The 13096-nt window shown below is 38.7% G+C and overlaps 1 protein-coding gene across 8 annotated transcripts in view; it reads left to right on the top strand.

Moving 5' to 3' along the window:
* Positions 1-13096, top strand: part of fer (fer (fps/fes related) tyrosine kinase) — a 277908-nt gene that overhangs the window by 231783 nt on the left and 33029 nt on the right. The window lies entirely within an intron of this gene.

Here is a 13096-nt window from a genome sequence, read left to right as displayed (position 1 = left end):
GTCTCCTTCCGTCAAGACAATTTTGTATCCAATTGGCTTGCTCTCAGTGGATCCCGTGACTTCGTCTCAACAAGTTAGGAATTTACCTCCTGATAGCTTAATTTTACAAAAATTCACATTGATGATAGGCTTACTCTATCAGCCTCAGGATGCTGTTTTAAGTTCTGTCAAGTGGAAAAGAGAACATTTTGGAGATTTTCTAGTGAACGTAAAGATGCATTTCTTGTATTCCTTGCTGTCATTGTGACCTACTGCGATATACATGAAATAATTTGTGTTCCTAAATACAGAGCAGCAATGGTACATAGTGCTAAGAAAAGCGTATGCTGTTCCAGTGAGTGAAAGGCCGAAAGCTTTCACACTACATCCCTGCTTTTCAGCAAAATTTAAGCTTTGCAGTAAAAATGAATAATTACCATGTTACTGTTAAATAAATTTAGTTTTTTTTGTGAATTCTTGAGTAGCCACTATATTGATACTTCCTTGAAGATTTCTTTTTCATTCTTGTACTTTTTTGCATTTGCATTCATGCTGTGTAACATTTCATCCTTTTGGCTGGTGCTGTTCCGAGAATTAAGGTGTCACTGGGATGCACCTCAATGGGCCAAGCAGCTGTTTTGTTACTGATTTTTCTGTCATTATTCTTCTCTCAAATTATTGCATGAATTCCGTAGAATGTATAAGATGATTTTGGCAGCGGTCAATTGTTTCTGCTGTTACCTAGTGTTGTATTTAGGGACAGATGTCCTTCTGAATTCCCCAGAATTGTAGATTATCTGTAAAATCACCTAGTATTTTGCTATTCTGTATCCTTTAAAACTGCAAAGTTCTGTTGGCAAATGGACAGTCTTATGGATTGCTCACAACATGTGAAAACAGGGAAATCTTCCGCAGTAGTATTGCTGAATGTTGACTGGGACATTCTATAACCATGAAGTAATTGAAGTAAATTTTTATTATATTGGATCTCAAGCTAGGTCAACCAAATGTAAAACGCAATTGCAACAGGAGCCTGAAAAAGCCAATTATTATTCTTCTTTTATTTCTCATTTACAGATCACTGAGGAATTTACGTTTGGATGCATTACTCTAATCTTTGGGTTATTTGTCAGTTTTTGAACTGGCTGCATAGAAAATATCTATGGTACATGGTTGAGAGCCAGATTTGATCCCATGTCTCAACCTTGATTGCAGAAGAAAATTCCTGGCCTGTTAACATTATGAAGTTTTAAACATCGTTATACTAATGTATTTACTTGACTTTGAGCATGAGAGAGAATTCACTGAATTTATATAAAAACCATGTACTATCAATTTGAATTTAAACAGGAACTCTCGAATCATTTCGCAGGAGTGATACCAACAAAATCTGAGACTGAGCTGCATGATATACTAGGACAGGAGATTGAAAGCTAATATCATACATGATGAGAGAGGCGTGGCAAACCGATTTAGAAAGGCTGTTCATGAGTGCAAGTCCTCAGCAGCCGAAGCATTGCTAACAATGGAGCAATTTAAAATTGGAGCTGCTTAGGAAACTAAGTGGAAGAACATTTGAATATTCTAGGCTGGAGATAGCAGAGGCATGGACAAGAGTTTCAGCAGATGTGTTGGGATGGGGCGAATTCTAGTGTCCTGCTGGTGTCTTTCACTGATGCAAAGTACCTATTCAGTTCCTCTGCCATTTCTTTATTCCATTACTGTTTCTCCAGCCTCCCTTCCCAGCATTCCAATGTCCATTCTTGCCTCTCTTACTTTTTAAGATAGATATTTAAGAAACCACTTGCAATCCTTGTTTGTATTTCTGGCGGGCTCACTCATATTTCATCTTCTCTCCATTTTATTTAAAATTTGACTTGTGCTGGTTTTTAAAAGGCTCGTCAGTCTTCTGGCTTCCCACTAATCTCTACCACACTTTGTTTTTTTCTTTTGATTTTATGTCGTCGTTGACTTCCCTAGCTGTCTCATCCTTACCTTAGCATCTCTCTACTTTCTTGGGATGCATTTCTGCTATGTCCCCTGAATTATTGCTGGAAACTCCTGCCATAGCTGCTCCATTTTCCCTGTATTCTTCCATTCCAATCAACTCTGGCCAGCTCCTCTCTCATGTCTTTATTCCAATTGAGTAAAGGTTACAATACCATTAGATCTGATTTCAGCCTCTTCCTCTGAAACTGTAGGGTGAATTTTATCAGATTGTAGTCACTGACTCTTTCACCTTAAGCTGCCTCATTGCACATTACCAAATCCAGAATTGCCTGTTCCTCGTGGGCTCTACCATAAGCTGCTCCAAAAAAAATATATTTGTAGACATTACATAAATTCCTTTTCTGGAGATCCAACACCCCACCTTATTTTCCCAGTCTATCTGCATATTGAAATCTGATTATTGTAATAGTGCCTTTCTTAGATTTTCTTCCCCACATCCTGACTGCTGCTGAGTACTACACGACTCCCATTAGGATCCTTTATTTCTTAGTTATCCCTCAACTCTGCCCACGCAAATTATGTGCCTTCTGACACCCTATCACTTCTTGTTATCAATTTAATTTCACGCCTGATTTTCAATAGGACATGTACCTTCCTTGGATATTTTGTTCCCAGCCGTGATCCCCTTGCAGCAATATCTGATATCCTCAACATCATATCTGCCAGTTTCAATCCACATCACCATCTCATTTATCTTGTTCTGTATAATATGAACATTGAAGTACAGCACCCTCCGTCCTGTGTTGATTGTCCCTTTCTCAGTATCAGATTTAGTTGGTAACACTCCTGTGAAATGATTCAAGTTCCTGTTTAAATTCAAACTGATAGTACATGGTTATTATATAAATTCAGTGAATTCTCTCTCATGCTCAGTCAAGTAAATACATTAGTATTAGTAACAGCTGTGTTAAAGAAAAAAGTCCTTTCATATTCTCTGTCCTATTACTTCTTCTGCAAACCTTAACCTCTGCTGAGCCTTCCTATCCTTTAACTTTTTTCCTCAATGATGCATGCAACTGAATCCACTGCCCCTGCTCCACCCTTTCAATTTAGAGTCCTGTCTACAGTCCTGATAATGCAATTTGCCAGGCTTCTGGTCCGAGCATAATTCAAACGCAGCCTGGCCCTTCAGAACAGCTTCCTCCTTCCAGGACTGATGCCAACGTCCCAATAATTCAAATCCATCACTCCCTGCACCAGTCTCTGAGCCACATGTTTACCTCTTCAATCTTCTTTTCCCTATGTCAATTTGCATATGGCTCAAGTAGTAATCCAGAGATGATTTGGCTTTTTGGTTCCGCTTTTTAAATTAGCCCATAACTGCTCAGATTTCCTCAGCAGAACCTCTTTCCACATGTATCATCAATGCCTATACGGATGATGATAACTGGATCTTTCCCTTCCCACTCCATGTTCCTCTGCAACCCAGATGCAATATCCTGAACCTAGGGAGAAGGCAGGCAATACAGCCTTCAGGACTGTCAATCCAAGCCACAGAGAACAGCAACTATCCCCTCACTATATTATCCCCAATTACAACTTTATTTTTCTTTCCTTCCCCTTGAATGGTTCTAGGTAGCACAGTTCTTTGGTCAGGTTACTCAACATTCTTACAGCTCCACTCTCACCCATACAGGGAGCAAGAATCTAAAATCTGTTTTTTAAAAAAAAGCTCAAGGACTGAGGTTCCTTCAGTACTACCTCCTGGATCCCACTACCTGCGTGACTGGTTTCACACCTTCCTGTCTCTGACCACTGACCAAATTAGAGGTAGTTAACCTAAAGAGTATGCCTACCTCTTGAAACATACAATCCAGGTAACTCAGCCCTCCCTAGTGTGTGACAGTGCTCGAAGCTCAGACTGTAGCTCATCAACTGTTAGCCAGAATTCCTGAAGCAACCCGTAGTTGTTACAGATGTGGCCACCATGAAACAGAGAGAGGTCCACCAACGCCTACATCATGAAGTTACAGTATATCATGTGGCCTGGCATCTCCAATTTAATTACTAAGTACTTAATTTGTTTTTTGAAGATTCACATCCGCTTTTTCGTTTGTAAATATTTTCCCTACTTACATTTACTTTGAAAACAACCTATAAATAGTCAGATTAGTAGCTACAACCAGTGAACTTAAAGTTCACCTGTGATTCACTGTTTTGTGCTGGGCCCATAATTCTGGGCTTCAATTTATTTAGTTTGAAAAGAAAACCTTACAAATTGTGAGGCAGAAGAAAGCAAGCAAAAAGCACCTCATAGTCATAGAGTAATCCAGCGTGGAAACGGGCACTTCTGCCCAAATTGGTCCATGGTGCCCACTCAGCTAGTTCCAGTTGCCAACATTTGATCCATATCCCTCTAAACCCTTCTCATCCATGTACCTACCCAAATGTTTAAATGTTGCTATTACACCTGCCTCAACCACTTTGTCCAGCAGCCCATTCCATATATGAACCACTCTCTGCATGAAGAAGTTGCCCCTCAGATCCTTCTTAAATCTATCCTCTCTCGCCTTGGAACATAGAACATTACAGCACAGTACAGGCCCTTTGGCCCTCGATGTTGTGCCGACCTGTCATACCGATCTCAAGCTCATCTAACCTACACTATTCCGTGTACGTCCATATGCTTGTCCAGTGTGACTTAAATGTACCTGAAGTTGGCGAATCTACTACCGTTGCAGGCAAAGCGTTTCATTCCCTTACTACTCTCTGAGTAAAGAAACTACCTCTGACATCTGTCCTATATCTTTCACCCCTCAATTTAAAGCTATGCCCCCTCGTGCTCACCGTCACCATCCTAGGAAAAAGGCTCTCCCTATCCACCCTATCTAACCCTGTGATTATTTTATATGTTTCAATTAAGTCACCTCTCAACCTTCTTCTCTCTAATGAAAACAGCCTCAAGTCCCTCAGCCTTTCCTCGTAAGACCTTCCCTCCATACCAGGCAACATCCTAGTAAATCTCCTCTGCACCCTTTCCAAAGCTTCCACATCCTTCTTATAATGCATCCTTGCCAAAGCTTCCACATCCTTCTTATGGTGACCAGAACTGTACACAATACTCCAAGTGCGGCCGCACCAAATACAGCTTCACCATAACCTCTTGGTTCCAGAACTCAATCCCTCTATTAATAAAAGCTAAAACACTGTATGCCTTCTTAACAGCCCTGTCAACCTGGGTGGCAACTTTCAAGGATCTGTGTACATGGACACCGAGATCTCTCTGCTCATCTACACTACTAAGAATCTTACCATTAGCCCTGTACTTTGCCTTCCGGTTACTCCTACCCAAGTGCATCACCTCACACTTGTCTGCATTAAACTCCATTTGCCACCTCTCAGCCCAGCTCTGCAGCTTATCTATGTGTCTCTGCAACCTACAGCATCCTTCTTCACTATCCACAACTCCACTGACCTTAGTGTCGTCTGCAAATTTATTAACCCATCCTTCTACACCCTCATACAGGTCATTTATAAAAATGACAAACAGCAGTGGACCCAACACCAACCCTTGTGGTACACCACTAGTTACTGGTCTCCAGGATGAACATTTCCCATCAACTACCACCCTCTGTCTTCTTTCAGCAAGCCTTAAACCTATGCCCTCTAGTTTTAAATTCCCCCAACCCTGGGGGCAAAGAACGACTACATGCATTCCACCTATCTGTGCCCCTCATGATTTCATATGCCTCAATAAGGTCACCCCTCATTCTCCTACATTCCAAAGAATAAAGTCCTGTTCCTGGCTAACCTCTCCCTATAAAGTCAAGTCTACTGCTCCTGGCAACATTCTCATAAATCTTCTTTGCATACTTTCCAGTTTAACAATATCTTTCCAATAACAAGGTGACTAAAACTGTACACAATACTATAATACCTCTTTGGTCTGTGCCAAATTCCCGCATTGCCTTCAAATACTCTGCAGTATATACTCACTGGACTCTGTGATCTCTCCTTGCTAACTGTACACTTTTTTAAGTAGAGCCAAAGTGAACTCGGATGACTCTCACTAGTTAAGCTTCAATAGTAATTAGCATCAATAAATGCCCTATTTCGACTACAGATTATTGAGAAACAGTTGTCAATCAGTCAGCTACCTTATTAACTTTCTCACTAGATAATTGAATTTTAAATTTTGAACATGGAGAAAGAAACATTACCAGTTCTTTTCCCAAACAATTTATACACTCGTGATGTGTCTCACTCTGGATGTGAAATCTTCTTCCTAATAATGAAAAGCTTACTGGTTCAAAAAATGGGCCATAAAATTGCACTTGAAGATAGCAAGTTTTATTGTGGAGCAAATGGTGAAACCAAGAATTTACATGAGAAAATCCAGGAACTTCCCAGAAAAGACTATACATATATTGAGATAGAGTAATGCATGGACAGGTGCATGTGTTGCATATGTGACATAAAAAGAACATTTTGGGATTGCAGAATTGAACAATCTGAGGAGGGATGGATTCTAGGACAGCACGCAGTGTTGCATGGTTTCAAAATCCAACCTAACATTCATTGTAAAAGCTTTGGGTATGGCTAAACAGAAGACCGAAGTTCACCAATTATTAAGTTGGCAAAAAGAGTATAACAGAAATGACATATTCAGGCAGTAGACGCCACTGTTCCATGTTGAAATGGCAATCTTCAGTTGGCTGGGACACTGTTGTCGTTTTCTTTTATATATACATAACTGAAAACTAGGCCTTATTAACCCTTTTCAAACCGCAACCTGTCGCAAAATCAGGCCTGTCTCTCAACACTGGTCCACGTGTTTCATTATAAGAATCTTAACTGCCCAGTTGATGCATGAACAATTCCTGGCTAATCTTGGATGGATTAAGTGGCGTATGCATGACCAGTAATTGAATTCTTTGTTACATTAGCATCATTTGCCAATGTCTCCTGTTTGGTCTTTTAATATGTCTTTCACTAGTAGAGTTGTCACTGCTTATCAAAGCTTTATGGCTCATTTAACTGAATTTTGTAACTTACCACTGAGATAACAAAACATTTTATTATGTCTTTTCTGTCCATTTGTTTTGTAAACGGGGATGTCCTGCTCTGATTAATAGCTTGAATTGATCACCAGAGATTTTGCGTAATTGATACAAATGCCTTATTAACTCAGTGACCCTTCAGTGACTTTGTTTTAGAGGTCATCTGCTTGATATATTTTGCATCAGTGGAGCAGAAAATATTTGGAACAAATTGGTTTAAAATAAAAAGCAATGAGAAAAGTTGCTTATGTTGTAAAGCGGAGGTTGACTCCCTCAGAGAACTAAAACCAAAGCACCCAAAGAGGACTGCAAGCCTGCATTATCTGTAAAAGAAGTGTGAAAACTACTTTTAACGACTTCTAGTGGTTAAATTCCTGAGTCAATTTTAAACTCAACAAGTAACAATTTTTTTATCTCACTCTAACAGTGAACAAATTAACTCAGGACTGTTAACAAAACAAATAAATCCCTTCTAACTACTAACTATTCACAAACAAAGCAAGATTCTAATGTAATGCTGTTCCAATAAATTCAAGTCCCACTTTTATATGAAGTTAAAAAAAACAAATGGAATTTAGTTTGGAAATTACATTCGGGGTTATGTGTCTTCTGGAATGCTCTATGCTTTCTCCATCAATTCTTCTGTCAGGAATACTCTCTCGTTGTGCTGTGAGTGCCTTCTTGACAGCTGAGGGCTGGTAACTCTCCTGTCTTTGCCCAACTGCCCCTTCTTTTATATCTTTGACGTATCAATTTCTTACTATTTCTTATATGATTAGTCCTATGTTGTCAAAACCATCAGATTTTAATTTAATTGGTTTTTGGTACCTAGCTGCCTAGTTCAAATTGGCAAAATTCAAAACTTTACTTGGTTAAAAACTGTTTGGCCTGACAACCCAAATGGCCTTTTAATGCACATGTTTTTAATTTTGGTGCTCTCTGTGTACTTGCAAACTTTCAAACTGCTGCTCACGGATGTTTCTTTTTAAATGTCTAAGCATAGATTTTAAAAAAACACTATCTTTTAAAGGGACCATGCTATGCTTTCCCTCAATGATTTTACAAACACGAAATTCTAACTTTCTGCCTCTCAATCCATAAGGCGTCCACTCACCTTCACAACATCTCTTGCCTTAAGAAAACTGACCCATCATAATGAAAAGATAGCTTCATTTTGTTTCTTTTAAAACCCTAATTCCATTATATTATTAGATCCATAGCTCATTAGTCAAGAGTTATGTGTTTCACACTAATACTATTGATCTGTAACATTGAATACTATCATTTCTATCTGATATAAGCATTGCGCCTTTAACCTCATGACAAAGCATCCACGATAATATTTTCATAACCGACAAGGTACAATATGTAATTTAAATGCTTGTAACCTGAGACTCCAGTGAAATAATCTGGTGTTCCTGTCCTTAAATCTTTCCAGAACTGTCAAAGGATTGTGATTAGTGTACACAAACATTACTGATGCATTGTTTGCATAAACATTAAAATGTAAGGCCAGTACCAAACTCAGCAACTCTCTTTCAGTGGTTGAATATTTTTTCTGGTGAATATTGAGATCTTTGAAAAATAACCGATTGGCCTTTCATTTCCACAATCATCGTCCTGTAAAAACACAGCTCCAACACCTATATCACTTGCATTGATGACCACTTTGAGTTTCAAAAAAATTGGCTAAAACTGGTGCAGTGATTAACACTGCTTTTAAATTATCCAATGCCTCCAGGCTTTTATTGGTCCACCTAAATCTCATGTAATTTTTAAAGACATCCATCAACAGTGCCACCATATTACTAAAGTTTGGTATTAGTTTCCTGTAGGATCCACTCAGTCCTAAAAATTGTAGCACTTCCTTCTTCGAGGATGGTCTTGGAAATTCCTCGATGGCCTGCATCTTCACATTCTTTGGTGTCATCTGTCTGTGTTTGATGTTGTATCCCAAGAATGTCATTTCTGCCTTGGCAAATACTGCTTTTGGCCAAGTTTATTATCACCTTTGCCTTCCGTAGTATCTCAAGTAGCTCTGCCAAACTCCATGTGATTCTTCCACGAATGGCTAAGTCATTTAGTCAATCCTGCAACAACTCTTGTTCATAAACCTTTGAAAAGTTGCTGGTGTGTTTTTCATTCTAAAGGGCATTACTTGAAATTGATACAGCCCATTTGGGGTTACAAAAGCAGAAACTTTTGCTCTCTCTGACAAAGGTACTTGCAGGAACCGCGAAGTAAGTCCAACTTTGTGATGTAGGTGGCTTGTCTGACTTTTTCCGTAGGTCCTTTAGCCTTGGAATTGGGTACAAATCAGATTTGGTCATAGTGATAATCTATGCAGATTCCTTGAGTACCATCAGGTTTGGGAGCCAACATGATCGGTGAACACCACTTTGACTCGACTTTATGATGACTTCTTGGAGCATCGCTTCTACTTGCCTCTGAAACTGCTGGTTTGAGAGGATTAAGCCTGTAAGGGTGTTGTTTAATTGGAACAGCATTCTCCAGTACTATGATGTTCGTCCTCCTTATTGTATTCCTGCATATGCACTCAGCGCTGTGACAAGTCTTTCAATTCAGCTCTCCGTTCCTGGGACGGATAACTCTCTACTATATCCTATTCCTCAAGGGCTTCCTCATTATTCAGTTTATTCTGAGGCACATCAAAATCTAAATCATCTTGATTTGATTCCTCACTCTGAGGTCGCAGTAGCTAACACCTGTTTTTCCCATTCCCCCTCCCTGTCTAACTAATATTTCTGCATCAAAAACAAAGTTGCTGGAAAAACTCAGCATATCGTGGCATCTGTGAAGGCAAAAACAGAGTTAACGTTTCAGGTCTGGTGACCCTTCCTCAGAACTGATGGTGGCTGGGAAAATGTCAGTTTATATGCTGAAAATAGGGATGTGGGTGGGGTAGGCTATTACCTTAAGCATAAGACCTTATGCTTAAGTTAATAGCATTCTGGAATACATTCTAATTCCTTTTCCGAGTAGGCTTTATGATATAAACCCATTATCGTCTTATCTTTTTGTTGTAACTCCATTAATCTTTCAGAACTATACACCTCTGCCTGATCCTCTACGTGCTTGATATTTCTTTTACTATCTCATCAAACAGGGTGTTAGCTAACTGGATCTCAACTGTTTCATCTTTCTCTTCTGTTCATCCTTGTTTTAATTTATGACTGTGTGATCTTGTCGCCACATAGTCCGGAAAAAATTCAGGATGTTTTCCTTTTAACTCCTCAGTTCCCTCGTTTTCTTTTGGCTTTTCCACAACAATGGGCATCACGTCTTCCTGTGATCTAGCTACTGTTGTTTCTGAGAACAAACTATATTCCTGGTATGGCCAATTTTTCCATCACTTCCACTGTCCCTTATCCAGTCTTGATTGGACTTTCTAGCCTTATTTTACACAGAGGAACACTTATCCTGTCTCTGTTTATTTCACGGATTGTTACTGTCTCAAGCATTATTTCAGAAGGAGTGCAAATATTTTCATCTCTTACTGTTAGAGACTGACCAGTACCAAGCTTTTGGCTACAGTGGATTTGCTCATCATCGCTATCCTCCTCTGTAAGCCTACCTTCTACCTTCACCTCCATCCTGTTACGTCAACTTTGTTACCTAATTGTGAACTTCTGAAGTTCAAACCCTGTTTTTCTTTTTGTTCTGCTTTTAACCATAATTTAAGCTGTTTCAGTTCCCTTTCTGTTTCTCCAGGTAGGAATTTTCTCTCCCTTTCCCTTTCTTCCTCATCTAACTCTAGTCGTGAGTTGCAATTTAATTTTTTTTAAACTCCACTGCACTTGACTGTCTCTCTGATATACCCAAGCGCTTGACTAACTCCATTACAATATCAGCTTTCTTATTATCTCTGGGTAAACCCAATTTTAGCCTGTCTGCTAATCCTAAAAGTGTCCCCTTTCTCTATCTTTCTCAGCTTTCTTGGCAAATGTGGGAAGCATCTTCAAACCCCAGAAAATCTTTAGCAATGTTAAGATCCATTTCCCCACTTTTTTGATTTGACCAACAACAAGCATCTAAAATTAATCAGATTTTCCACTTGTCACTTCAGTTTTATTTAAAGATCTAGGACACTAATACCGATGTCTGTTTAAATTGTGAGGACCTTTCATACCTCAAATCTGTTTGGATCCATCCAAATCCATTCGGATCCGTACAAATCCATTCAAATCACGGACATGGGCCCCCAGTCTGTTATAAAGCAGAAGTTGACCCCCCCCCTTCCCCAAGAACTAAAACTAAAATGCCCAAAGAGGAGCGCCTCACCCTTAAATCTGTAAAAGGAGTATGAAAAATGATGGTACCTGCTTTCCAGCAACTTCCAGTGGTTAAATACAATAAAATCTCTGACACTCGGTTTACGAGCATCAAGTTTTTTTCATTTAACTCTAACAGTGAACAAATTAACTAAACTATTAACAAACCAAATAAATGCCTTCCAACTACTAACAATCCCTGAATAAAGCAAGATTCTAATGGTATGATGTTCCAATAAATACAGGTCCCATTTATATAAAATAAAATTTTAAAATGAAGAACGTATACTCTCGAAATTACATGTTCTCTGGAATGCTCTGTGCCTTCATCAGTTCTTCTGTCACAAATATTCACGAGTTGTGCTGTGGATACTTTTGTTCTCTGGATAGTGCTTTCTGTCAGACTTAGGCAAGCATGTGAGATCCAGTGATTCTCGAGAATTGAGGGCAGATGGAAGTTGGCTCTCCTGTCTTTGCCAACTACTCCTCCTTTTAGATCTTTTGAAGACATAACAGTTTCTTGCAATAGGATTAGTCGTATGTTGTCAAAACTATCAGATTTAAATTTAATTGGTTTTTGGTATCTAACTGCCTGGTTCAAATTGATTGGCTAAATTAAAATTTGTTGACTTGGTAAAAACTGCTGTTTGGCCTGCTAACTGTATCACCTTTTGATATAAATACTTTGATTCAAGTGATCTGTGTACTTGCAAAATTTTAAGCTGGTGCTCACAGACATTTTTTAAAATCTCTAAGCATAGAAAAAGCATACAAATTTGTAAAGGGACCATGCAATGCTTTCCCCTGAGCATTTTACAAACACCAAATTCTTTCTTCTGCCTCCCGTTCCACAAGTAATCTACCCAACTTTGCAACACTTACAAGTACATAACGTAAAACTGACACAAATAATTACAAAGTACAAATCTATGAAATCACAAGATAAGCTACACTTAAATGTTGCACAGAGTGTACATATAGAATAAGTACAAAATAAACAATATATAAATGGTGAGATTATGAGCTGGCCTTACATATTCAATCAAAATTAAAAGCTTTGGACAGTTATACGCTCACAAAACTAACCATGCATTGTTACAAACATTAACTCTAAATACATTGGTCAAAAATGTGACCTTTAAGTAAATAAAACACTGAATTAAAAACATTGAACACAACCATTGTCTCTGTTTATTCTGCTGAAGATAGATTGTTGATAATGACATATTGATATGAAAGTTCAGCCATAACAAAGAAATAAAATATTTGGTTAGTCAGTTAATATACTCTGAACTAAACTATTCCTGAAACATTAATTTTTGTTTTTTGTAAAAAATTCCTTCATGGGATAGTAGTATCACTGGCTAGGCCAGTATTTTTACCCTTCCCTAATTGCCTTTGAATGACTTGCTAGGTCATTTCCAAAGCTGGTTCAGAGTCAATCGCATTAGCTGGATCTTGAGTTGCAGGTGTGAGCAAAGAACAATCAGAAGCATAGTAGCAGCAGCAAAGAGGAGCAGACATCAGAGGAGCAAAGCCTCTATTCCACAGCATACACTAGGTGAAGGTGATTGAGCTGGTATTGGAGGAGACCATGGATAATTTGAAACCAAAAATAAGTATCTTGAAGATAGTTATTTGGCCATTTGGAGGTTGGCAAGGGAAAAATAATGGAAGTAAGCATGTAAAGTGTGGCAATACAAATGAGTTGTAATTTATGGAGATTGGAAGACGATATGAAATAGCATTTTTGCAATATGCGGTCAAAAAGAAGAGTAGAGGTGAATTTTCAAGATGAAAAGTCATGTGATAAAT

The sequence above is a fragment of the Stegostoma tigrinum genome, chromosome 3 (assembly GCF_030684315.1).
Source record: "Stegostoma tigrinum isolate sSteTig4 chromosome 3, sSteTig4.hap1, whole genome shotgun sequence".
In the NCBI taxonomy this organism is placed as follows: domain Eukaryota; kingdom Metazoa; phylum Chordata; class Chondrichthyes; order Orectolobiformes; family Stegostomatidae; genus Stegostoma; species Stegostoma tigrinum.
Note: the sequence above shows the minus strand (reverse complement) of the source record. Positions and strands in the feature narration are given on the sequence as shown.